Source organism: Paroedura picta, chromosome 1 (genome assembly GCF_049243985.1).
Source record: "Paroedura picta isolate Pp20150507F chromosome 1, Ppicta_v3.0, whole genome shotgun sequence".
NCBI classification, from domain to species: domain Eukaryota; kingdom Metazoa; phylum Chordata; class Lepidosauria; order Squamata; family Gekkonidae; genus Paroedura; species Paroedura picta.
Window position 1 is genome coordinate 72,764,091 of NC_135369.1, and position 25,981 is coordinate 72,790,071.

The 25,981-nt window shown below is 44.7% G+C and overlaps 1 long non-coding RNA gene across 1 annotated transcript in view; it reads left to right on the top strand.

Annotated features, from left to right (window-relative positions):
• The window catches only part of LOC143838583 (uncharacterized), a 48,643-nt gene extending 22,941 nt beyond the window's left edge, over window positions 1-25,702 (top strand). The window contains exons 2-3 of the long non-coding RNA XR_013231430.1: window positions 12,110-12,200; window positions 25,597-25,702. This is a non-coding gene — a long non-coding RNA (uncharacterized LOC143838583). The remainder of the gene's footprint in view (window positions 1-12,109; window positions 12,201-25,596) is intronic.
• The last annotated feature ends 279 nt before the right edge of the window (window positions 25,703-25,981 follow it).

Here is a 25,981-nt window from a genome sequence, read left to right on the forward strand (position 1 = left end):
AGTTACTCAGGTAGAAGCAAAAGAAGAAATGGCTGTTCCATAGATTTAATGAGGAAGTGACAGACCAATCAACTTTGGATCATGCATTCCTCCCCTTTCTAGTTATTAACATGCTGTGAGGATGAAAATGGTGCTGGAATGGAAAATGGAACACGATGACCTTGGAAGAGGCATTAGTTCAACAAATGTTGTTTCCTGGGTGAGACCACAGTAATGACCTTAAACTCTCACTGTGAACTGGCCTCAAAGAAACATCCTCAAACTACTGAGCACATGTTAATTGTTCACATTTCAACATACTTTAGAATACATTTCCACAGTGAGATCAGCCTGAAATGGTGCACATCTTTATGTTCCTTTATAACCGTCATTTGTTTTCCAATCTTCAATTGCCTTGTTATTAAGGTAGTGCCTCTGCACTCTGGTAGGTCATCCATATTCATCTGCTCAGACTTTAGGAAATCCCAGGCAACATTACAAGTAAAGTGCCTCATTGTGAGAGTGGCAGGAGTGACTGACTAACGGCATGACGCTTTCCTTTTCCATTTAGCTGAACTGAGGGGAGCAGTTGTGAATTCTCCCTCACAGTCTAGCTTCTGAGGTTAAAAAAGGTCACTGGTATGTGTGCAAACCATATGGTAATAAATGAAAGCCACCAGCAGCTTCATCTCATTGTCACTGCTAGCCACAGATTAAAGATGTTGGAACAGCACCCAAGGGCCAGAGATTTTCCATGCTTGTTTGAGGGAAATACTGTTACATAAAGAGCAATCTGGAGGTGGGGGAATCTTAGTCAGGCAGCCACAGATGAAGTGAATAAGCCAAAAGAGGTTCCAGTAAGCAATCTGTAGGAACCTGTGAGTCTTGTGTGGCTGAAAACAGAACAAGCAGGTTAGACTGCTAAGGACTCTTTTCTCTACTGTTTCTATACAATTTCTCTTCTAAATAAAACTATATTATTCTTTAAGCAGCTTGGTGCTCTGTTCTCTTGCATATTGAAGGTCTGCCAACAGGCTAAGGATGCCTGACCTAGACTTCTGCAAGATCTTGAAGCCATCTTCCTTGAGGCTGTTTTCCTGGAGTCCTTGAAGCTGATTCCACACAGCAGGTGTAGCATCGGACTACCTCCTGGTGTTTTGCCGGGATGTTACCAGAAATGCACTTACACACACGTGTATATTCAGCTTTGGGGAATTTGCTTAGCGAGGTGATTACACCCTTAAGAACTCAAGGGAGACACAAATAGTTATAGTAAAAGTAGTAACAATCTTTATTAGAAGGAAAATAACAAAATAGGCAAAAATATATCTAGCACACTAGCAATAAGTTGGATAGGGAAAAATAGAGTGGGAAAAGAGGTTTCAGTATAATTACCGGTCTTAATGAGCAGGAAGGCAGAGGAAGCAGCAACATGACCAGCATGCAGGGTGTTCTGAATGGATCCAAATCATTGTGAAGCCACTGTTTATATATATATTTTGGGGAGGGGGCTACGTGATGTAACCCAGGTAAGCACATGATGGAATTTTCCATGGAACAGGATGTTGGGCAATGCCCTGGCCAGGTCCAGAGATCGGTGTTGATGGGCTCAGACAAAGGAGTTAATGGGTCTAAGAAAGGGAACCATCATGTCTCAATAGGTCTAGTTGCTGAGGTTGGGGAAGAGATTTCCCTTGGCAGAGGGGCTAAGCATGAGTCATGGGTGTGAGACAAAGGAGTTCTCCCAGGAGTCCCTGGACAAACAGATTTCTGCCAGGCCACTGAATCAGCAATACAATGGAGTGGAGGAGAAGGAGGAGAGCAATACATGTTTCAGGCGGTTTCTGTCATTCCTAACTTGTAGTGAAGGACAAGCTGAGGAGGGGGGTTTTCAGCAGTGTCTTGTCAGGTTTTTAACAGTGTCTGGCTTTGGCATAAGCCTAGACTATGAATAGTGCTACTGGTTGTGGAAGACAGTGTGCCAGTCTGCAAGGCATCACACATTGTACCATCCCGCTGATGTGGCCTGAAGCACTATAGTCGCATGAGGGTGCCGGGCGGCAGTAAGTCAGGAGGGCCTGTTACAGTTACTGCCACGGAACTCGGCCATCCATTGGCAGAGGCCTAGTTGGTGCCCTGGCTGCCTACCAGAACTCTGAAGATATGCACATTCCCTCGCCCTGCGGCTTCTCAGAGCCTGGGTCAGGCCAGTGCCGGTCCAGTCCCTGGACAGTGTTGATGTCATGTGGAGTCAGGATTTTCTCCCAACACTGGTTGAGCAGTATGTTGGGGTGTCTTCCCCTTGCAGAATCGGCCTGAGTGAGCACTAATCTCCATCTTCCAGATTGCTTCTGGTTACAATTCTGAGTGCCAAACTGTCTGAGACAAGAGTACTTAAAGTACTGCTTCCACCCATACAAATCTGCTCAGCCATTGAGATCACAGTCAGAGGCCCTTCTGTAGGTTCCTGTGTTCTAAATCTACTACAGACAGATCCTTTGGGGAAGCAGTGGCTTCACGTGGAACAATAACCTGAAAGGTATTCACCTGGCACTATGTCTGTTCTTTTAGCAGCCAGCATATTTTTTCTGCTTTTTAAAAGTTTTTAGCAGTTGAATTCCTCATTTTCCCCTCCTCCTAGCTTTGTTTTCCCCTCTCACAAGTGACATTTTGTTCATGATATTACTTAATACTCATGTGGGTTGTATACTAATGTTTTAATTAGCATTTTGATTGTTGTGATTCTAGCATTTTGAGCAATTTGGGTGAGTTTTAAATAAACATATCAAATCAGATAATTTTTATTTTTAATTACTATACATTATTATTAAAATATGTATACCAATTCAGTTTGCACCTCTTTTAGATGTTCTGGATGAATTATATATTAGAACAGAATGTTACTATAGACTCTCTCCCCCCCTCTCTCATACATACACACACCTTTTCCAACTATACTTTTTATCAAAATAGCTAGACAATAAGTGCTAGACAAACAAATAAAGGACTGTAAAGGGTTACTTCACAGAAACATAGCTTTGAGTGACAGGCTGCTCCGAACAATTGGATTGGTTAGCATCAGTCGAGTAGAGAAAAGATTGCTGAACTGTATGCTGAGGAGAATTCATTCAGACTGAGAGCTGTCTAATACAAATAGGAGAACTGGGAAATTTGGCAAGGACAAACGGGTAGTTAGACAGAGATTCCCATTTAGGCCAAGAAAAGGGGAAAGATCTAGAGAGAGAAGAAAAATGCCTACCCTGTCAAACAGTGAGTGCGTTCTGAAGAGTGTAGAGATCCCTGGTTTGGTGTGGTTAGAAACTGCCTTCGGAGACTTTAAAAATCAGTTAAGAACTCAAATCAATTATTGGTGTTTCAAGAGAAGGAGATTTGAATACTGGAAAGAGTCTTTCAGCCTCATGGAAACCAAAAGGGCCAGAGAGTATTCAAAGACAGTCTACTAGAGTGTTTGGGGAAACACTGGAACAAAAGCCTCTCAACATAGAGATTTTAAGTAAAATGAATAGCTTAAACTCTCATTAGCCTGAAATATAAGAACTGAAGTCTATACATGTATTGATTTTACCTCATAGTTATCTATATTGAGTTACCTCAAAACTTTACCTCTGATTTCACCTGACCTTTCCCTTCTATGTTGAATAAAATATTTTGGAATAGTTCTATTGTAGTTTGGAATAGAAAAGTTTTTGAGTGCCATTTAAGTGATATAAGTCAAAGGGGACTCCCACTCTTTCCCGTGGGTTCTTGGGCTGAATTAACAGCCCAAATATTATACTGTGACAGTGGGACAGCTAAAATTCTTCAGGAAAGAAGGAAATACATAATTAGGGTGGCTCAGTAGCAGAAGGGAAAGAAAAATGGAGGGAAAACCTGCCTTTCAAGGAGGGAAGTGGATGGGGCCATCATAATAACCACAATCATTTTTTGTTGCTGTCTAGTCAGCATCAACCCTACCACTAGCCCTGCTATTGTTTTAACAGCTGGCCTGTTAAGATCTGTGAGCATTTGTGATTCACAAAAAGCTCAGCAGACATGCTTTCCTCTGTGCCTGTTTAAGGCTGGGGGCAATTTTTCTTCTAGGTCAAAAGACTTGTGACCTTGGGTGGTGGTGAGCCCCCCATTTTTATCCTTCTCTTGAGATATGTGGCATGGCTCATTTACTTCAGTCATGTAGGTTTGAGTTTTTTTGTAAATTGATTCTTTGTCCTACAAGTCCCTCAGCTCCTTGTTGACAGACGATACAGGTCAATCTGATAAAAAGGTTTGTATATAGAAGGCTGAGTGATGAGTCACCAGAGTAAACTCCCAGCAGGTGCCATCCAGAGCTATGGTTAATCTATCACCAGTGGTGGTGCAGCTATTTTAAACATTACACAGTAGCAGGCACTAGACATGGCAGACAGCCTTACTCAATCCTGGCTGTGCAATGTATGCACCTGTATGATACACATGGACAAACAAATCTTTGAAACTTATAGAGATGTATTACCTGTTCTAATATATTGGCCATCCACACAAACAAGCATCCTGAGCCACAATTATGAACATTTTTCTCATTAAAAATCATAACATGTAAAACTGAGGTTATCCTTCTCACCTACCCTTTGGAGCTCTTGCTCAGATAAACTTTCTGCCCAGAGCAAAGCCAGCCTGATGACCTGCATGCCACAGCCAAGGTAAGGAAGCATGCCACCTGCTCCAAGGATGTGCCCAACTGGAGCTGACCCTCCCTGGTCAGGGCCTTTCACTCATTGTATCCACTGTTGCTTGCCTTCTTCTGTCCAGTGACCACAGCCCTCTGCCTGCCCCTGTGTCCCCAAGCCCTGTCCACCCAGCTGCCCTGGGTGCCAAGTAGGGTAGGTATGCCACTGTCTAGAGTCATGCATTTAATGCCAGGAACACAAAGAGAGACTTTATTACAGCTGGCCTGCAAGAAAACCTTTTTCAATTAACAGTACAGGTACAATTTGTGGTAATGCTAGATTTGAGAACCGTAGCATCTTAATGACCAACAAGATTTCCAGGGTGTAAGCTTCTGAGAGTCAATGTTCGTTTTGTTATGATAATGTAAAGGTATACCACCTTTGTTCTGTAATGAACTCCTGTTTTAAAAGGTATATTCTTTGAACACTCTTTGCTACACTCAATATGCCAGCAAATTTGGAAAACTCAACAATGGCCACAGGATTGGAAAAGGTCAGTTTACATTCCAATCCCAAAGAAGGGCAATGCCAAAGAATGTTCAAACTACCGCACCATTGCACTAATTTCTCATGCTAGCAAAGTTATGCTCAAAATCCTACAAGCTAGGCTCCAGCAATATGTGGACCGAGAACTTCCAGAAGTACAGGCAGGATTTCGAAGAGGCAGAGGAACTAGAGATCAAATTGCCAACATACGCTGGATCATGGAGAAAGCTAGGGAGTACCAGAAGAACGTCTACTTCTGCTTCATTGACTATGCTAAAGCCTTTGATTGTGTGGAACACAACAAATTGTGGCAAGTTCTTAAAGAGATGGGAATACCAGAGCATCTTATTTGTCTCTTGAGAAATTTATATGCAGGTCAAGAAGCAACAGTGAGAACTGAACATGGAATCACTGACTGGTTCAAAATTGAGAAAGGAGTTCGGCAAGGCTGTATACTGTCGCCTTGCCTATTTAACTTGTATGCAGAGCACATCATGAGAAATGCGGGATTAGAGGAGTCACAAATTGGGATCAAGATTGCAGGGAGAAATATCAACAACCTCAGATATGCAGATGATACCACTCTAATGGCAGAAAGTGAAGAGGAACTAAAGAGCCTGTTGATGCGGGTGAAGGAGGAGAGTGCAAAAGTTGGCTTGAAACTCAACATCAAGAAAACAAAGATCATGGCAGCCGGCCCTCTCAATTCCTGGCAAATAGATGGGGAAGAAATGGAGATAGTGACAGATTTTATTTTCCTGAGCTCCAAGATCACTGCAGATGGGGACTGCAGCAAAGAAATTAAAAGACGCTTGCTCCTGGGGAGGAAAGCTATGGCAAATCTAGACAGCATCCTAAAAAGCAGAGACATCACCCTGCCAACAAAAGTGCGTTTAGTCAAGGCTATGGTCTTCCCAGTTGCAATGTATGGCTGCGAAAGTTGGACCATAAGGAAGGCCGAGCGACAAAGAATTGAGGATTTTGAACTCTGGTGCTGGAGAAGACTCTTGCGAGTCCCTTGGACTGCAAGGCGAACAAACCGGTCAGTCCTAGAGGAGATCAGCCCTGACTGCTCTTTAGAAGGCCAGATCCTGAAGATGAAACTCAAATACTTTGGCCACCTCATGAGAAGGAAGGACTCCCTGGAGAAGAGCCTAATGCTGGGAGCGATCGAGGCAAAAGAAGAAGGGGACGACAGAGAATGAGGTGGCTGGATGGAGTCACTGAAGCAGTCGGTGCAAACTTAAATGGACTCCAGGGAATGGTAGAGGACAGGAAGGCCTGGAGGATCATTGTCCATGGGGTCGCGATGGGTCGGACACGACTTCGCACATAACAACAACATTCTTTGAACACATTCTCAGATTTCCTAGTTTTAACAAAGTACATGGGGGGGGGGGGACTAAGTGAATCATAGAATCATAGAATCATAGAATCATAGAATCATAGAGTTGGAAGGGGCCATACAGGCCATCTAGTCCAACCCCCTGCTCAACGCAGGATTAGCCCTAAGCATCCTAAAGCATCCAAGAAAAGTGTGTATCCAACCTTTGCTTGAAGACTGCCAGTGAGGGGGAGCTCACCACCTCCCTAGGCAGCCTATTCCACTGCTGAACTACTCTGACTGTGAAAAACTTTTTCCTGATATCTAGCCTATATCGTTGTACTTGAAGTTTAAACCCATTACTGCGTGTCCTTTCCTCTGCAGCCAGCAGAAACAGCATCCTGCCCTCCTCCAAGTGACAACCTTTCAAATACTTAAAGAGGGCTATCATGTCCCCTCTCAACCTCCTTTTCTCCAGGCTGAACATTCCCAAGTCCCTCAACCTATCTTCATAGGGCTTGGTCCCTTGGCCCCAGATCATCTTCGTCGTTCTCCTCTGTACCCTTTCAATTTTATCGATGTCCTTCTTGAAGTGAGGCCTCCAGAACTGCACACAGTACTCCAGGTGTGGTCTGACCAGTGCCGTATACAATGGGACTATGACATCTTGTGATTTTGATGTGATGCCTCTGTTGATACAGCCCAAAATGGCATTTGCCTTTTTTACCGCTGCATCACACTGCCTGCTCATGTTTAGTTTACAATCCACAAGTACCCCAAGGTCTCGTTCACACACAGTGCTACCTAGAAGCGTATCCCCCATCCAGTAGGCATGCTTTTCATTTTTCTGACCCAGATGCAGAACTTTACACTTATCTTTATTAAATTGCATCTTGTTCTCATTTGCCCATTTTTCCATTCTGTAAAATTTGTAAAATTTGTGCAGACCAGGAAACAACTCAATGACCTGTGCATCAACTTTTCCCCTCAAGCACTGTTTCTGCTACAGAACTCTTGCTCAATAGCTAGTAGATGCCGAGTAATGGAATTATAAGAAATGGTGACTAAAGATGAGGTCTACTCAGCAGGAAGGCTGACATCAAGTTGCCAGTCAAAACTGGACAGGAAATACATGGTATAATTTAGACTGCCCAGCACTATAAGCAGACACTAGTAGAACAGTGATCTAGAATTCAACACTAATCCTTTATTCCTTTCATCTGACACAACCAGAAAATCCAGTTTGGGTGACGGGGATATATTCTGCAAGTTGGGCAAATTTCTGATTTTGAAATGTTTTTGATTTTGAAATGAAAATAATATAGGATTTTCAGCCACAAGTATAGAGCCTACATGTGTGCAGAATACGTGTGCCTCTCAGACCATAGACTCAATGCATAGAGATAGGACAAGAGGCCTGATGCTATGATCCTGCCCCCATCAGTCCAGATTGAAAGGGATAATAAGGTAATGGGGAGGTTTTTCAAGTGTGAGATGTACTATTTGAGTTTGCTTACCTGTAACTTGTTCTTTGATGACTTCTGTGCAGACACAAATTGAGACTATGCATGCAGAGGCCAACTGTGGACAAAACATTTTCAACTAAAAGCTATCTGAGGGGGCACCCCTCCCTCTCCACAGCCAATGAGCAATGGCTTTTCTTGCCCAAATTGTCACATACTCTGGAGGTAGGCAAATCTTACCAGACCACCACAAACACATCACCTTACTAAGGTATGACCATGTGAGAATTCACAGCAGGGCAGGATTAGGATTGCCAGGCCTAATGGTCCAAGCAGGAGTTCTCTGTTTTCTGGATGCACCTTGACCCCAAACTCCCCCCAACTCCCCCAAACCTGGAAGAACATTGTGACATACTGACATTACCAAGAAATGAAATTGGTATGCTGAGATCGGGGGGTGGGGTGATGCTTTGGGTTTGGGGCAAATTCTATGATTTGAAATAAATTCTATCATAAAGTTTTGCCCCAAAGTGAGAGCATTGCCTCCCAATGCCTCTGATATTCCTATGTCACTTCCAGCTGATGTCAGCATGTCAGGGAGCTCCTGGAAAGCTCCTCCCATCATCCACTGGCAGAATGGGTTGATCTGGGAATCCTAGGCCGGAAGGAGGGAATGTGCGCCTGCCCAGAAGATGCTGATGAACAATAATTACAGTAAGCGTAACTGTTTTCATCTTCCATTTATAATGCAGCTCCATATGGAGACATTAGCAAGATACTCACTGAAGGAAGTGATGTGAAGGTTTCACTGGAAAAGCAACTGGAGAATTTCTTTGCTCACATCATCTCTTGCTTACAGCTCTAACATATAATGTTTCACAAATGTGTCTTCTGCCAATAACATTGCAGCTTTGCAGATATCCAGAAGTAGGGCGCTCTTATAGAAAGCAGCCAAGGAACCTTGTGCCCTCATAGAATGTGCCTTAACCACTAGGTTTTTCCAGCTGCTAAATAACAGGAACAGATGGCAGCTAAGACCCACCTAGAAAGAGACTGAGAAGAAGGAGCCTTTCCCTTCTGTGGGCCCCAACAGCTAATGAACAAGGCCTTATCTACTTGAAATGGTCTTGTTCTCACTATAGTACAACAGAGCCTTCTGGATATCCAGAGTACAAAGGGCTTTCTTGGCCTTAGAATCTGGGGATAGAAAGAACACTAGTAACACTAACTCCTGTGCCAAGTGAAACTTAGAAACCACTTTTGGAAGGAACTCTGAACTGGGGTTAAGCACAGCCTTTTAGTTAAAACCCTTCAGGAATGGGGGTTCTATTCTCAGAGCTGCTAATCTGCTCATTTCTCTTGCCAAGGTAACTGCCAGTAAGCCACTTTTCAGGAGAGCATGCCATGGGGTGCAAAGCAAAGGCTCAGAGGGGCCTTCATTAACTCAGCCAACAAGAGAGACCACTGCAGAACAATGTGAGGAGTGGGGAAAACACACTGAGCAAGCCCTTGAGAATGTTAGAAGAGAAGCAAATTGTACCGTCTCTGAGTTTCAGCCTTCAGTGAGGACTATGCTTAGTTTAGGGTAATATAAGCCAGGCCCCTAAACTTCCTGCTTACTCACTGATCTTTTATTAGGGCCATTCCGCACAGATTCTTTGTAGCAGGAGTGTGGCAAATTGTAATCGCTACAAAAATGCAGTTATGCACAAGTTATGCGCTTCGTTGTAGTGCTTTCAGGGAAATCCCAAAAAGTGGATTCACCCTCCGAAAAGCGCTACACTCTTGCAACCAATCTGCAACACTAGCGGAAAAGTTCTGTGCATTACCATTGTTGCGGTTTCTGCAAAGTCCCTCCCCCTGGCTCTGTCCTCTGATCTTCCTGCGAAGCGATCGCCATTTTTTTTTCTCGGAGTGAGTGGAGATCAACGAACTGGCGAGCCTTCATTCACCCAGCGAGGCTTCCCTGGCTGCAGTCCCTCCCCAGAGCTGTTTTAAGTCACCAAGCACCACACAGCCCCGTTTGCTGGTTTATTTTCCCTTTATTTTTCCCTTTATTTTCGGCCGAAAATCACGCTCGTGCTGGGTGGATTTTTTTTCACTCGGGGGGAGCGTGGCAACGGCAGCTCACATGCCACCTGCTAGCTAGATTGGTCTCTTTGTTGCAACAAATCAACGCAGATTCGTTGCAACGTGTGTTGTTTTTTTTTTTAAACCTGCCTTAAAGGGAAAGGGGCTTTTCAGAAGCATGATAACGGCCACTCATTGGCTGCTCGTTTGATTGACGGCCAGGGGCGGGACAAAGCTCGGCAAATATCGCTTCCTGGATAGCGATTTTTGCCGAGACCAGAAACCTGTGGGAAACGATAGAAACGCAACTGGATTCCACTACAAAGGCAGGTATGCATAATGACGAATTCCACTATTTAAAATGCCTTTTTTTCGTTCCGAAACCAATTTGCAACATAGATCTTGGTGCGGAATGGCCCTTAGTGTCTCCTTTGAAGTAGACTGATAGCTCTCGGAGAATTCTGGTCCCTTCCTCCTCCTTTTACAACTCTTTGTCTTTCTCATAGAAGACTACATCGTTGAGAAAGAAATGCAATCATGGGGTTTGTATCTCTGTCCATCTTATACTGCTTAGTCTAGAATAGTTCACTATTTCTACCTATCTTATCAGTGCTGGATTTCTTATAATTAAATAGCTGTATCAGACTAAGCAGTACTCCCTGGAGCCTGCTTAATTGTGTTTGTTATTTTCTTACCTGCAATCACAATAGAGCAGGTTTTGCTCTCATTGTGCTTAGCCTTGAGTACTCTGCTATCTACATGCAAGGAGTTTGCCAGCATGCATATTCCATCAGAGAAATCACTGGGATAGTTTATGGGTAAATGGAGAAAAATCCTTACACTCTTAGGATATGTTGAAATGGTTGCTAGGTGGACCTTTATAGAAGATACAGACAATCCCTTAGAATGTAGGGAAAGCAGGTATGCCAAGATGAAAATGACAACCCATTGTCCCGGACTCAAACCAAATCTGTCTCCTGGAGTATGAGTACACGGTAGAAGACTTTCTAGCCTGGACTAGTATATCATGCACCTCAGGTGAAAACTGCAGTTTTATAGGCATATTCTCATGCTGTGAGGTGTAAGTGGGACACATGGTACAGAATATGGCCCCTCATCAACAAATCTGGGGCAGGGGGAAGGGTGATTTATTCTGACCGTACAAGATGGAGGAGCTTGGAAAACTAAATTTGGCATAGCCAAAAAGGTGCTATCAGAATACAACCCAAACCCTTTGTTATCAGCTTCCTAATAATCCTGATCAAGAGGGTAAGGAAGGAAGAAAGAAGCACAGCTTCCTAACTAAGAGATTTAGAATGCATCGCCCTACCTGCCAGGGAACAAATTTGTGGTGCCTTTCTTGTCTCATACATGTCAAAGAGGGGCATCGCCCATCTCAAACACTCTCTAAAGATATTTGGGCTGAATCAGTGACCCTTGATTGGTAAGACAGGCTCTGTTTAGGCTGCTGGCTGTAGTATTCAGGACTCTTGCTATACAAATAGCCCTCAAGGAGATTCTGATACTTTTGTACACAGCCTCCAAGTAGCTGAAAACTATGCACGTGCAATCTAGCCAAGGGAATGACAGTCATGATAGATGCCACAAGGCTTAATCGACTTGTATAGGCTGACTGCCAACTCTTTCAAAAAAAGGCATGCATCTTAATAAGCTTGCCCCCATCCGGGGGCAGGAAGGTTCTCTCCTGCAGAGAATCTAGGGATGTCCCCAATCCATTGAATCTGGCAGGAAGACTCCAAGCAAAATTGTGGTGGAGACATATATTGTGAGGATCATTGAGAATGACAATATTATTGCCATGATGAAAGCATGGCCAGTGCGGGTCATGCCAGCTGCCCTTCAAGCAGTCTGGATTGCCCTTCCTCAAATCCTGACAGTGACCTGATGGGAGACCCCAAGTGAGGAGATGGGGTGTGCAAGGGCATGAGAATGATATTCTGCTCTTTGGAGAAATGTGCTGAGGAGGACAATGAATGTTTGCGATGTTTGGAAGCAGAGCCAGATTTCTCCTTAAAATTCACTTTCTTTTGTCTTTTGGACAGGGGTTCTCAGGAGGAATGGATTGGAACAGAGAAGGATGGAGACTGAGGATGACTTGCTTCTGAGGCAGGAGTAACTAAGTGGCTCTCCTAGGTGGGTGTGAAGCCTTCTTGGATATCAGAGCCATGGGAACCAATTGAATGGAGGATGGGCTGAAATAGGGCTCTGGTTCTATGACCAATGAGGCTGACTGTCTCAAGGAAGATGGTTTCACAGGTTCCGAACTGGGAATTGACTTGGAAGTGACTTGGACAAGGAAGTGACTTGGAGCCTTTCCCCTTAGCACAGCCTTTATTTGGGATGCCCTGTCCAAATGCACCGTAGGCAGATTTTGCAAGTGATCACATTATGTTTTTCCCAAACATATGAGGCAAAGCTCATACTCATTACTATGGGTCATTTTGGTTGCACATTTTGTGCATTTCTTGAAAAGTGCCTTGAATGCCATGCGAGACACCATAAGTGGCAGAAAAAAACATCAGTAGGGTAAGAATGAAGACCCCCCCCCCAAAAAAAAAAAAGTACAACTAAGCTGGAAAGCCCCTATCTTCAAAAAAGGAACGGAGGGAAAAGGGAATGCCTGCCTCCAGACCATGTGACAGTGTGAGCAGGAAAAACTGTTGTGTATTAGCTCTGGAGGGGGAGAGGCGCCCCCCTCAGATAGCTATTAGCTGAAAATAATCTTGTCCACAGCTGGCTTGCACCGGCACAGTCCCATTGTAGGGCTCCATCGAAAATGGAAGATGAACATGAAAGATCTGTGAGCAATTTTCCAGATGTATTTTTTTTTTACATTATAAAGCACTCAGAGTGATTGAGAGAGATTTGGACCTTGTGTTTAGGTAGGATTGCCACAACTACGTTTTTCATAAACAGAGGTTCTCTGCCCTCAGCAGCTGCACAGCAAGGAGAAATCAGCAGCTGAAAGTTACTCCAGCATAGAGTGAAGGCAAAACTGCACAGATTTTTCAGGCCACACAGACTCTGTCCAGAAGACAGGTAGTATTCCTGGTTTAAGGACATAAAACAGAAGCCTAGAAACTAGTGGGATTAAAGAAATCCCCTCCCTTGTCTGCTGTTTGAAACCACCTAATATCAATCCATGTATTTTGCTGCTGAATATTTGTTTGTCCAAGAAAGGACATAATCAGCTTGTATTGCTACAGATTAGTGTGTCTGGCAGCAAACACCTACAGTGGGCAGAAAACAAAAATTGTGCTAGAACTTGAAGAAAAATACTCACATGAACCTCCCTCCACCCTTGAGGATTTACAAAACAATAATTCCCACTGATCCCCAGGGATTGGGAAAAGTCTAAACTAAGGGTCCCCCTTTGTGTTCATCAGACTACGCAAACCAAAGACTCAGGGAGGTAATCAGATGGTTTCCTTGCCTCAAAGAAATAAACAAACAAGCTCCTCTTTGCCAAGATCTGCTCACCAGGCCCATTTTGCCTTGGTAGAGAAAATAGCCCTGTGCATGTGAACTCTTTCCTTTCTCACAGAAGGGAATAAACAAAACATTTCAGCCTAGTCCCCTAACTTCAGGGCACAAAGTTGTGAATCTTCAGATCAGCGCTGGAAAATACGTTTAGCCATCCTCTGGGGTCAGCTGTATTCATAATAAGAACCAACTGAAGACCATGCCCTCCAGGGTCTGGTAAATTAAAGCTTTCGTGATGGGGTAGATTGGATCATAGGTCTGATCATTGATCTCATCCTCTTGCACAAACTCACCATATGTGTTGTTGTTGTTAGGTGCGAAGTCGTGTCTGACCTATCGCGACCCCATGGACAATGATCCTCCAGGCCTTCCTGTCCTCTACCATTTCCCGGAATCCATTTAAGTTTGCACCTACTGCTTCAGTGACTCCATCCAGCCACCTCATTCTCTGTCGTCCCCTTCTTCTTTTGCCCTCAATCGCTCCCAGCATTAGGCTCTTCTCCAGGGAGTCCTTCCTTCTCATGAGGTGGCCAAAGTATTTGAGTTTCATCTTCAGGATCTGGCCTTCTAAGGAGCAGTCTGGGCTGATCTCTGCAAAAGTGTGACACTCCAATAAGACTTTATTCCCTTACCTGGATGGTCCAGGCTAGCCCAATCTCATCAGATCTCGGAAGCTAAGAATAGCTGGCCCTGGCTAATATTGGCATGGGAGAGCTGCAAGGAATACTCAAGTCATGATACAGAGGCAGGCAATGGCAAACAACCTCTGAACATCTTTTGCGTTGAAAACCCTGGTTAGGCAGACAGGCAGCCAGCCAGCAGCTGGCATGGTGGTCTGGATGTTAGACCAAAACCAGGGAAAGCTGGGCTCAAATCCCCACTCCCTGGCGACCTTGGCCTAGTAATTTTCTCTCAGGCTGCTTCTATGCAGGTGTTCACCTGAGTTTTGAAACAGGATTTCCTTTTTTAGAGCTTCTACATGACATCATACTGTAATAATCCTCATTTCAGATTTCCCCCATCTTCATTGGACACTTTCCAAATTCTGCTTTATTCTTCTTTGGAAAGAATCAGGAGTCACAACAACTAAGTGGAGCCTCTAAATGTCAGCACAGGCACCAAGCAGTAGATGGATACCAGAGTACAAGCTCTCTGTTTCGCAGGAGATACTCTTATAGTCGTAGGTGACAGTAGAGTGTTTGCAAGACTGTTTTTTTCAGTCCTTTTTCATGTAGAGATAGGAGGTGCAGGTAGTTTTGTTCTAATCACTTTGAAAGAAACAAGGATGCAGAGCTGCAAGATGGCTGGAGTGTGGCTATACCACATTGGCAAACAAGGAAAACAAAGGAATGGTGAGTCACCATAGCAGCTGTGAAAATTAGGGGCTTTTTGCATGCCTTCAAAATAGCACAATGGTTGCCAATTGAAAACGCTACTGATTTGCTGTTTTGCACAACGTCGTCGACAATCTGCCACACACCTGAAACCAATCTGCAAAAAGCGCTTCCTTGTAGCGCTTTCAGGGAAATCCCCAAAAGTGGATTCACCCTCCGGAAAGCGATACACTCCTGCAACCAATCTGCAACACTAGCGAAAAAGACCTGTGCGTTAACATTGTTGCGGTTTCTACAAAGTCCCTCCCCCTGGCTCTCTTCTCTGATCTTCCGGCGAAGCGATCGCCATTTTTTTTTTCTCCGAGCAAGCGGGGATAAACGCACCAGCAAGCCTCTTTCAGTTTAGAGGCTTCCCCGGCTTCAGTCCCTCCCCTTCAGTCACTAAGCACACTTCAGTCACTAAGCACACTACTAAGCAGTCACTTTATTTTTTACACATTCATTCAGCCGAAAATCGGGCCCGTGAGAGGGGGGGGGGATTTTTTTTTTCACTCGGAAGGAGCGTGGCAACGATCAAACGACAGCTCAAACACACCAGGCAGCTGGATGGGTCTCTCCGTTGCAACGAATTAACACAGATTCGTTGCAATGGGTCTGTTTTTTTTTAAAAAAACCCTTTCTTAAAGGGAAAGGGGCTGTTTGGGAGCATGCTAACGGCTGCCCATTGGCTGCTTGACGGCCAGGGGCGGGACGAGCTCGGCAATAGCGCTTCCTTTCTAGCGATTTCTGCCGAGACCGGAAGCCTGTGGGAAACGCTACAAAACGCAACTGGATTCCACTACAAAGGCAGGTATGCATAACGACGAATTCCACTATTTTAAATGGCGATTTTTCCTTCAGTGACCAATTTGCTACAAAGATCCCGGTGCGTAAAGCCCCTTAGTCTACTGAGCAGCCATGTAGAGTTGTGGTGGAGAATGCGTAGAAATGGGGGAGTCAAGCACACAGAATGCTCCCTTTGCGGAAGTTTTAATGCCAACACGTATGCTTCTACATTCACAGCAACCATGAAAGCAATGTGGAGAATACTCATCATATGGAAGCAGCCTTGTTTGGATGCCTTAAGCTCCTAAAAGGAAGAATGAGATTGAAATGTATATGGAGGAGCAGCTGTTTAGGTTATAAGTACAAAAAAGTACAAAACCTTTGCAATGGATAACGTCTGGAAGGGAAGATGTGCATTGGCCTAAATCCTGCCTCTTGCTCATTCTCTTTCTTTGCATAATTAACAAGACTTTTGGTCTGAAGTAGGGAAAGGAATAGGGTTTAATATGGGTTGAACCTGATACATTTCTTTCAATCGGCTTCTTCCTGTGTTGCCACAAGTAGGATAAAGTGAGAACTGCAGGTTCAATCAGCCAAGAGCAGTGGCCTCAACTTTTCAAAGAACCCACTTAGAGGCTCAGGTGGCATTGACCCAGTGTTGTCCATTAATCTCCCACTTCCCATGTTTCCTCTTTCCAAGCAAGGAGTTATGAGCCATGTCTTTACCTTTCCAGATGCAGGTGCAATCTACTTTGTTCTACCAGTATCAGTCTGTGGGGCCTGGTGCAAGCCAAGGCTGAAACTGGCACTATTTTCTGGGATCAGCTACAGGCTGTAACTGAAGAGAGCTTCTAGACATAAGCCCATTGTCCTTCCAGGGAAGAAACTCATCCTTTTCACTAATGAATGACTGGAGTAGCAACTGGAGAGAGGGGGAAAACGATCACGGGAAAGGTCTCCAAAGCAGTGGGGTGTAATTTCCAGTAGATTTGAACTCCAGTACATCATTTAAAATAAATTACCCCCCCCCCAGACCTACTAATGAAATATCCACACACAGGGCAATACCTGGACTGTAATTTACAACAGATTAACTGCCTTGCAGATGATTAGTAATATAGGATATGTGTAACTATAGCTCTTCTAATATGCATCACTTCTAGCTTGCATGTTTCCTACAGCTGCTAGAGCTCTGTGTACCCAACATCTACAGCCGCACACATCTGCAGAAGGAAGAGCAAGACACTAGCAGTTTCAGTTACCACTGAATATCCATTATTCCAGCCTCATACAAACACTGTTGTGTGTGGGCAGACGTGATTCCAAGCATGGCTCTTGTGGGAACCTAGCGGAAATGCTCCTGGTTTCCTCAGCTGTGTATAGAAATTTGTATTGGCAGGGGCCTTACCAGGGAAAAATCATCTGTCTTCCCAGCATGCAAAGTATTTCCAGTCTTCTAAATCCCTGTTCTATGTATACTTTGCAAGGATAAATGATTGAAAATTGAAGGTTTTGTTGGGATTATTGCAACATATTACTGTGCATGCTTACTCAGAAATACAGCTGCCAAACTCGAAGTGGGGGCTGAAAATCTCCTGGAATGATCATTTATCTCCACTCTACATGTTTGATTGATTGATTGATTTTAGACTTGTATTCCACTTCTCCTGGAGAAAATGGCTGCTATGGAAAATGGTCTGCACGGCATTATGCCCTACCCAGGTCCTCCCCTTCCCTAAAGCCCACTGTCCCAGGCTTCACACTTAAATCTTCAGGTATTTCTGAACCTGGAGTTGGCAGTCCTACTTAGAAGCAAGTTGCCTTGTGATTACTCGGGTTTACTCTCCAGGTAAGTGCAGCCTTGATTGAAAATAAATGGAGGGTCAAGCCTACATTTATGCAAAATGTTCTCTTTTTCTAAAATACTGCTACTACTCATCTCATCCTGTTATTTAGTTTGCCAAATCACAGCATCCCAGTGCTTTTAACTCTCTTCAAACTTGCATCCCAAGCTCCTTGCAGTTGAGAAAAATGCTGCTCCAGCCCTCCTAAAGTTCTGTGGAATAACGAAGCTTTTACATAAGAATCTGCCTCTTAAGGAGCAGATCCCCTTGGAAGGCCATTTGCGGTTGTCCAATGAGGAAGCTTGGGATTCAAGTCAGATTCCTTCTCCCTTACTGCCTCCAGTGGTGTTGTTATAGATACGTATCTACTATTCACTTCTCCTCCTGTCCACCCCCTTCTCCCCACTGTATTATTTTTAAACATTGAACTTGATCCCATTACAATGAGAATTTGCAATAATGATAGTGCCCGCTTTCTGGGAATGCTTCTGAAAGGTAACCTACATAGTATTGTTTTCTGCTTGATCTTTCTCTGTTTTTAATAGAAGGTTCCTTCAAGAGGAAACCTATATTGGCAGTTGTTCAAAGCTGTAAGGCTGTTGCTGCCCCTTTGCCAGCAGCCTTACATGCAGAAATCAAGCAACAAAGGTTTTTCTTTTGATATCTTTCTGGTATTTTCCCTGTATTTGACTTACTCTTGGCAGTCCATCGACAAGCACTGGGAGCAGTTTGGCCATGATTCTACTGCACCTTTGCCCTATCTGTACATTTTCACAGTTGTGGTATCAGTTTATTTTCTTCTGCACTTTCCTTAATCAGGATTTTCAAAGGTGGGAGTTGTTATCATTGGTGGCATCACAAAGAGCTAGAGACTTAAAAAAATGAAGACCAGGAATTCAGAGACCCCGCTAAACCTATTATTACAATGCTATATCAATATTCAGTGCCTTTTAAAAAACTGAAAACAAAATCACTTGTCTTCAGGCAGGGGCAGGGAAAAGGAGTTGTTTGATGATAATGATGATAATCCACTTATCAAAAAGTAGTCTGGGGGAGTTGCCCCAAGCTGCTGAGGTGGGGGAGCATGGAGGACAAAGAAAACAGACAGAAATATTACACACAAGAAAGGGGTGGCTCAAAATCAGCTTCCAGAATTTGGGGGGGGGGGGGATGGAAGGGATGAAGCAAAAACTAAAGGCACAAAAGTATATGTGCAAATCAGAGAATAAACTGAAACTGTATGGGGCCCAAACCAGTGGGGAACCCCCACCCCCATGTGGAAAAGCCCAAGGTTTCCCATCAGTACCAGGAAAGAAACCTTCGCCTACTGTATTTCTTTATGCAAGGCTTTTGTTAAAAGTACAGAAGCAGTGCCAATATAAACAACTGGCAACTGTCAATTTATGATACGTTTTTACATTTTTGCAAAACTGTTTCTGAAACAATCCAATGGCAAAAGGGTGGAGAAAAGAGGAAATGGTAAACAAAGATGAAAGAAACCACTCTATAATAAAAAGAAGGAAGTTTAAAAAAAATAAACTATACTGAGGACAAAGGGATCTGATTATTGGCAGAGTTTAAATATGCAAAGAGGGGCAAGACACCTAGCTGCTTAAAATAATAAAATAATTTTGAATCACACATACTACAGATCTTGCAGGTATTTGGGGAGCAATGGAGACAATTTAGTAGGGATTATTATTAATCTGCAGAAAATTAAAATCCAGAAATGTTCTATTAGTCCCAGCTGTCTTCTGCATTCCTTGAATGAAAAAAGGTAGAGCGTTGAATGGAGAGCCAGAGACTATTTGAAGTTGGCCCTGCTTCACCTGGGCCTTTAAGTCATAGTACTATTCCACATAGTAACACTTCCCTTTGGGAGCCTCATTGTTGCTGCAGCCCGCCAAGGCAGGGTACTGAGTAGAAACTGAGACCATTTTCACATGAGGAATATATTCCTGGACAGCCTTAGAATGTTGGCTGCATATAGAGCCCCCTCCACGTGATGTTGCCTGCATCTCGAGGCAGTCCAGTAGCCGAATTGAAATTTGGCCATTTTTAACAAGTGATTTCAGGGAACAGCAGAACTGGATTTACCACCCTAAATCACGTGTCTAGGGATAAGACTGTACGGAGGGGGAAACATGCAATAATTTGTTGTGACTGGTGGCTTACTGTGATTGACAATCCAAGGAGTGAGTGAGTGAGTGAGTGAGTGAGTGAGTGAGTGAGTGTGTGTGTGTGTGTGTGTGTGTGGAGAAGTTTGGCTTGTTTTTCCTTGCAGTCTTGTTAGGAGGCAAAAAGCCAAGACAGGGTAGAGGGAAGATGTGGGAGGGGTCTCCTATGAGGAGGGCTGCAAACATGAGATTTACCATCCTGCATCTGCCAGGAGGCCAGTCATATTTTACCTCTCCGTGCAGAAATGGTCTGAGTTTCCAGAAGACCAGTTTATCTGAATTTTCCTTCCATGGTGTGGTGGTGAGGGGGGGGGGGGAGAAGATTTTTTAGGATTAAAAAAACTAGCAATTTATATACAGTATGTCAATTTTAAACAGTAGTAGTAGTAATAGTAATCCATGGTTCCTCTATATATTTGTGAAACAGCCTGGGAGGTGGAACATGTCCGGCTGTCCGAGTTGGAATAGGGCCAATCAGGGTGCAGCCAACAATGCTGGCTGCACTCTGATCAGCCCTGCCCCTACAGCTCCCACCTTCCCTCCCTGGGCACTAGCCACGTTCCTCTCAGACGCGCCAGAGACAGACAGAAACACACAGAGCCCTGCCAAACTGAACACGAGCTCTCATTCCCTCCTATCGCTCCTGCTGCAAGGGAGGCAGAGAGAGACACAGAGAGAGCTGCCCCAAGCTGCTGACAGAGATACAAAGAGAGCTGCCCCTGCTGTGACAGAGGCAGAGAGAGACAGACAGAGAGAGCTGCCCCAAACTGCACACCAGCCCTCCTTCCCTCCTACAAACGAGCCCTAATTACCTGCTATGCCTCCTGCTGCGAGGCACACCGAGACACAGCGAGAGGGAGAGAGAGACACACACACAGAGATCTGGACCTCCTGGTGTTCCCTGGGTCCTAGCGCTCATTGCATTCCTGCTTGCAAAGGGCTTTCTTGCTAGTAGTAATAATAAATCCAAAGGCTCCAGAGTCTGGAGATCACTTGTAATAGCAGGAGATGTGTAGGAGGCCCCTGGAGACTGGACGCACTACATAACAGTAGCCAGCTAGGCTTTGCTGTCATCATTCAAAAACCTTTGTGGCGATGCAGGATGGAAAGACCAGAGAAAAGTCAGGGAAGCCCGAAGTGCACAAATGCACTACAGTTCTATGGGAAGCAGCGGGGGGGGGGGGCACTTGCTTTTCAGCTCAGTGCCAATAACTTGTGTGGAAAAGGTTAGTAGCATGGCCAGAATGTGGCCATCTGGATTGCACCCCTCCATTCTGCAGATGAATATTCAGTCATGTAAATAACTCTGGAAATTTTTAAAAATACTGTTCTGGGGAGAAAGGTCATGGCCCCACCCTTTGCTTGGTGTGCTGCTTTTCTCTCTATAAGAACATAAAGGAGCATTCATGATTGTGTGTGTGTCCCCCCACCTCCACCCCCCACCTGCAGACAGAAGTGGTTCATGCCGTTCTCCCGTGTCAACTCTTTCTGCCTCCTCCTTCTGCTGCATGTCTAGACCAGGCTCTGGTTTGTTTCCATGTTATGGAATAAACTTCCTCTACTGCTATTAAAGGCATAAAAAAGGGAACAGGTTGTTTATTCTGGTTGGCTGAAGAATGCTCATATTTTCTGTTTCTCCCTTGGGCTGAAAATGATGGGCCATTTGCAAGGGCATAAAGTCCAGCAGACGGTTTTCAGAACAGCCTTCCCTTCTGAGTTGAGCTTTGATGCCTCCATCACCTCTAGACTTTGTTCCTCCAAAGTTTCACTTGAGGCGGCTGTGCTCTTTGCCTTAGTTTCTCCCCACTCCTGATTTCATGAGCTGAAAAGACACTTCACTCTCCCACATGGTTTAGCAACCAGAAAAATCACCCGATGGACTATGCTTTCTGGCAATAACAGGCACACCCTTCATCTCTAAAGAGTTTTTTTCCGTGTCAGAAGAGCTTCAGGGTGAGTATATTTCACAATGCATTAAGCACTGTGTGGCCTTAGGACACAGTCCGAATGATAATAGTAGCTACTCAGGATAAACAAATAAGTTTTGGAGTACAGAAAGTGCTTATCTCAGGGATTGGATGCACCTCATAAATGCATGAAGTGCATGCTGTGCTCAAGGGCTGCGACTTCTTCTTGAACTGGGCCTGCTCCCTATGGAATAATGCTGGGAGGCAACTGACTGTACAGTGTGAAGGTGCTGAGGGTGTGGTGAGATGAAGCACTACTCACTATTTCTAGAGATTTGCCTCAGTTTCACATCCTGTCACACAGATTTGTGGCCACTTTTGGAGGAAGCTTGGCTCCTTAAAGATTTATTGTGTCATAAATTCAGGGAGGTGCTGTAGTTCAGTGGAAGAGTGGAAGGTTCCATGTTTATTTCCCTCCATCTCATGTTAGGAAGGACCAGGCAGCAGGTAATGTGAAAGACTTCTGTCTGAGACCCTGGAGCAGCCTTTTTCAACATTTTGACTGTGAAGGAGACCCTGAAATAAATTTCTAGGCTTTGAGGACCCCTGGAAGTGATGTCAGATGGTCACATCCCTATAAGTGCCATTTCACTGGAAGTGGTATCACCACCCGCACCCTTTGGCCTTCTCTCACTCTCTTCCCCCACCTTTACTACTTCTACAGAAGCTCTGCCTCATGAAGCTGAGAAGACAGCCTGGATCCCCCATACCATGCTACAACTGACTCCCCCTCCTTTTGATTTTTATACCCACAGCCTACCCACTGAGCCCTCTGGGCAGAGGCAGCCAGTTCCTTAGCTTGTGGACAAGTCCATTAAGGTAGGAGGGGAAAGGTCGCGTACCCCCTCTGGAGCTCCCATAGACTCCCAGGGGTCCATGGACCCCTGGTTGGGAATGCCTGCCCTGGAGAGAGATTGATGGTCTGAGTAGACAGTACTGACTTGGATGGGCCAAGAGTCTGATTCAGAGTAAGGCAACTTCATGTCACGTCCAGACTTCTTTTTATCCTTTAGCTGGCGATTGGTGACACAGGTTGTCCTCTCAGCCAATATGCTGCAGTAGGTGCTGCTGGATTTTTTGCCTTTTAAAAAATATGTTTCCACTCTTGGCAATTGGTGGCAGTAGTTTTGGCCATGTGGTTAGTCAATCACTGGTTTCTAAGGTCTTCCTCCATTTATTTAAGCCATGTTTTCTTTGGCGCCAGTCGTTGGATCTTCCATTCAGTTGGTTGTTCTTGCCAGAGGAGGTTAAGAGGCAGTCTGCTGGTGGTCATTCTGCAGACATGGCCAAACCATTGCGGTCTGCACTTTTGGATTTGTTCTTTAATTTGCAGCTGGTTGTCACATTTAGTCCAAATTGACTAATTTCGATTATGATCTGTCTGTCTGTCCGTCCATCTGTCTCTCTGGCTTAAAAACTACCACTCCTGGCCAGCTGGCTTGAGGTGGTGTACACCAAAAGAAAAATAAAATTTAAAACAACAGAAAAACAGCCCACCCAACCCACCTTCACCAACGCCCTCGTGTAGTGCAATGGACTACATATGCCACCTCATGCCTCGGGGGGGGGGTGTTCAGAGGGGGGGGCATTTGATGTTCTACCACCCAGCCTCAACTGAATGCCTGGTAAAGGCCTCTGTTGTGCAGGCCCTGTGGAACTATGAAAGCTCTGACAGGGCCCTCAGCTCTCCCAAGACTGAAAAAGCCCTGGCCCTTATGGGCTAAGGCCAAGTTTATCAGATACTTCATGCTTCAAATAAAGTAGGTCCTAGGCCATGTTATCAGATAATTCTGACTGCTTTTTGTTTTAGGTGGAACAGACAAGCACAGCTATCCTACTGGGATTTTGAGGGGCTCGTGTTACGTATTCTAGTAAGGCCATACACACATCCAGTAGTAGGCCTGGTATTTTATCAATCATGCAGTAATTAATTTGGAATGAGGACTGCATGTTATAGGCCCTACTATGGTCTCCTTACCTCAGGTTTCTTGCCCACCTCCTGGATTCAGGGTATGGAAGGGAGGGGGTTCTGGGTCACCCCTTCTCTTTTTTGTTTCTGTTCCTCCACTGCCTGAAACAGAAGCTAGCATGTCATCCTTGGCCACCTCCCTCTTTTCTTGTAAAGTCTGTATTGCATTTGGCACTGTTCCTGCTGGAATTCCCCAGCTCCCAGAAGGGGCCAGCCCAGTGCATTGGCCTGCCTGGGTGTCACTCCCCTGCCTTGAGCTGACTGCTACCCATCATCTGAATGGCGAGCAAACTGCTTTAAATCACCTGGGCAGTGACTGAGGTGCCACTGGCCATTCAATCTGTGGGTGGGGCTTGCTCTTTGCACTGGCTATTGCCAGTCAGCTAGCTGATAGCCCAGACATGGCCAGACAGCAGGCAGGTTGTCACTAACCAGTGGGAAGGTAGGAAAGGTCGTAGGGGCCTGCTCATTGTGGTAGCAACTGTTGGGTCTGGTGCTCCAGAAACTGGCCTGGAAATTGGGAGAATATTGTTTCTCAGCAAGTGGATTATCAGCAGAAGAATGATGTCTACAGTATGCTCAGCTGCTGACAACTGCCATGGCATGAGATGTTTGCACTTTTTGCAATGATTTTAAATGTCTACCCTGCCCACCATTGTCTACTTCTCTAAATAATAGAAGGGGGATCAGACTGAGCTGCTGTAATTGGACATCTACTCTGTCAGGAATTTGGGGGTGATCTTTGATATCTCCCTTACAATGGAGGCTCCAATCATGAAAATAGCATACAAGACATTTTTCCATCTTTGGCAGATGAAGCTACTAGCCCTCTACCTGACTCTGTAAAACCTAACCACATTCATGCAATGGTCACCTCCAAGATAGATTACTGTAACTGAAACTTGATCTATACCGATCTACCTGTAGCTTTGACATGGAAACTGCAGCTGGCACAGAATGCAGCTGCTTGGGTCTCTAGCAGAACACTGTGGACATATGACCTGCCCTATAGCAGCTGTGTTGGTTGCTAGTTGAATTTCAGATCTAGTAAGAGGACCTGGTTTTAACCTTCAAGGCCATATGTGGTCTGGGCCCTGTGTATCTAAGCAGCGACCACCTTCCCCAGTATGACCCCAGAAGAGTCTTAAAATCTTCAAATACCAACATGTTGGTGGTATCTGGCCTGAAAGAAGTTCATCTGAAAGAAGTTCATCAACCTGGTAGAATGAGCTGCCAATTGAGATCTGGTCCCTGCTGGAACTACCAAGTTCTGCAGGGCCTGCAAAATGGTGCTCTTCCACCAGGCTTATGTTTGAGGCCAGAACAAACTACTATATCTAATAAAATCTACCACTAAACTCAAAGATGATCACAATGGAGAAAATCATATTATGACTGGAGTGATTGGCAGAAAAACAGAGCACTACAAGGTTTTATTCATTGGTTTAACTGTAATTTTATTAGTACAATGTATTATATATGTATGAATTATGATGTAAACCATCCTGAACCTGCTTGCAGGGAGAGGGAGTCTATCTTAACCCCGCCCGCGGCGCCATGGGCGCCGTGGACTAAATAAAGCCGTAAGGGCTTGGGGGGAGGAGTTAGGGTGGGCTCTATCCGGGATGAGGAAGGGTGCCGATTAGCCCCTTCCTCCGGACAGACCATCGCGCCTGCCGATTGGTCTCTCCAAGTGCTGGCCCGCCGTCAAGGGAGCAGTAAAACTAATAAATAAAATAAATCAACTCCATTCTTAGTATTCTCCCACTTGGAGAATAGCTATCAAGCAATGCATTGAGATTATTATTTAAACGGGATGGTAAAAAAGGGAATGCTTTCAGTATTTGGACCGTGTTTTATGAGGATTGCTCCTGCAACAGAAGATGACCCCCTCCTTTATATGTTGCTTATTGTCTTTTTCAACTTACAGGGTCTTTGTGAAAGACTTTCCCTCATCCCCTATATGTGGAACTCGACTTGATTTCACCTGCTGTGAAGCACTTCTTCAGTACAAATGGGTCATAGTGATACAGTGACTGGTTGCTGCTGGAGAGATAGCCCTTCCTGGCATGATTTGGCAGCATGTGCAAAAGGCAGGGGGAAATCCCAGCTAGCAAACAAACCAGACCAATAGTAAGATGCATTTCATCAACTCAATAAATGCTGCTATTCCTGTTGACAATTATGTCATTGCTGTCATGAGTGGAAAGGTCACAGAAACACGTTGAGAAGTGTAGGCTGCCATGCCAACTGCACAGAGATTCCCAGAGCATGAGTCACAATGACCTGTACCTTTGCACCCTGCAGGATGTTTT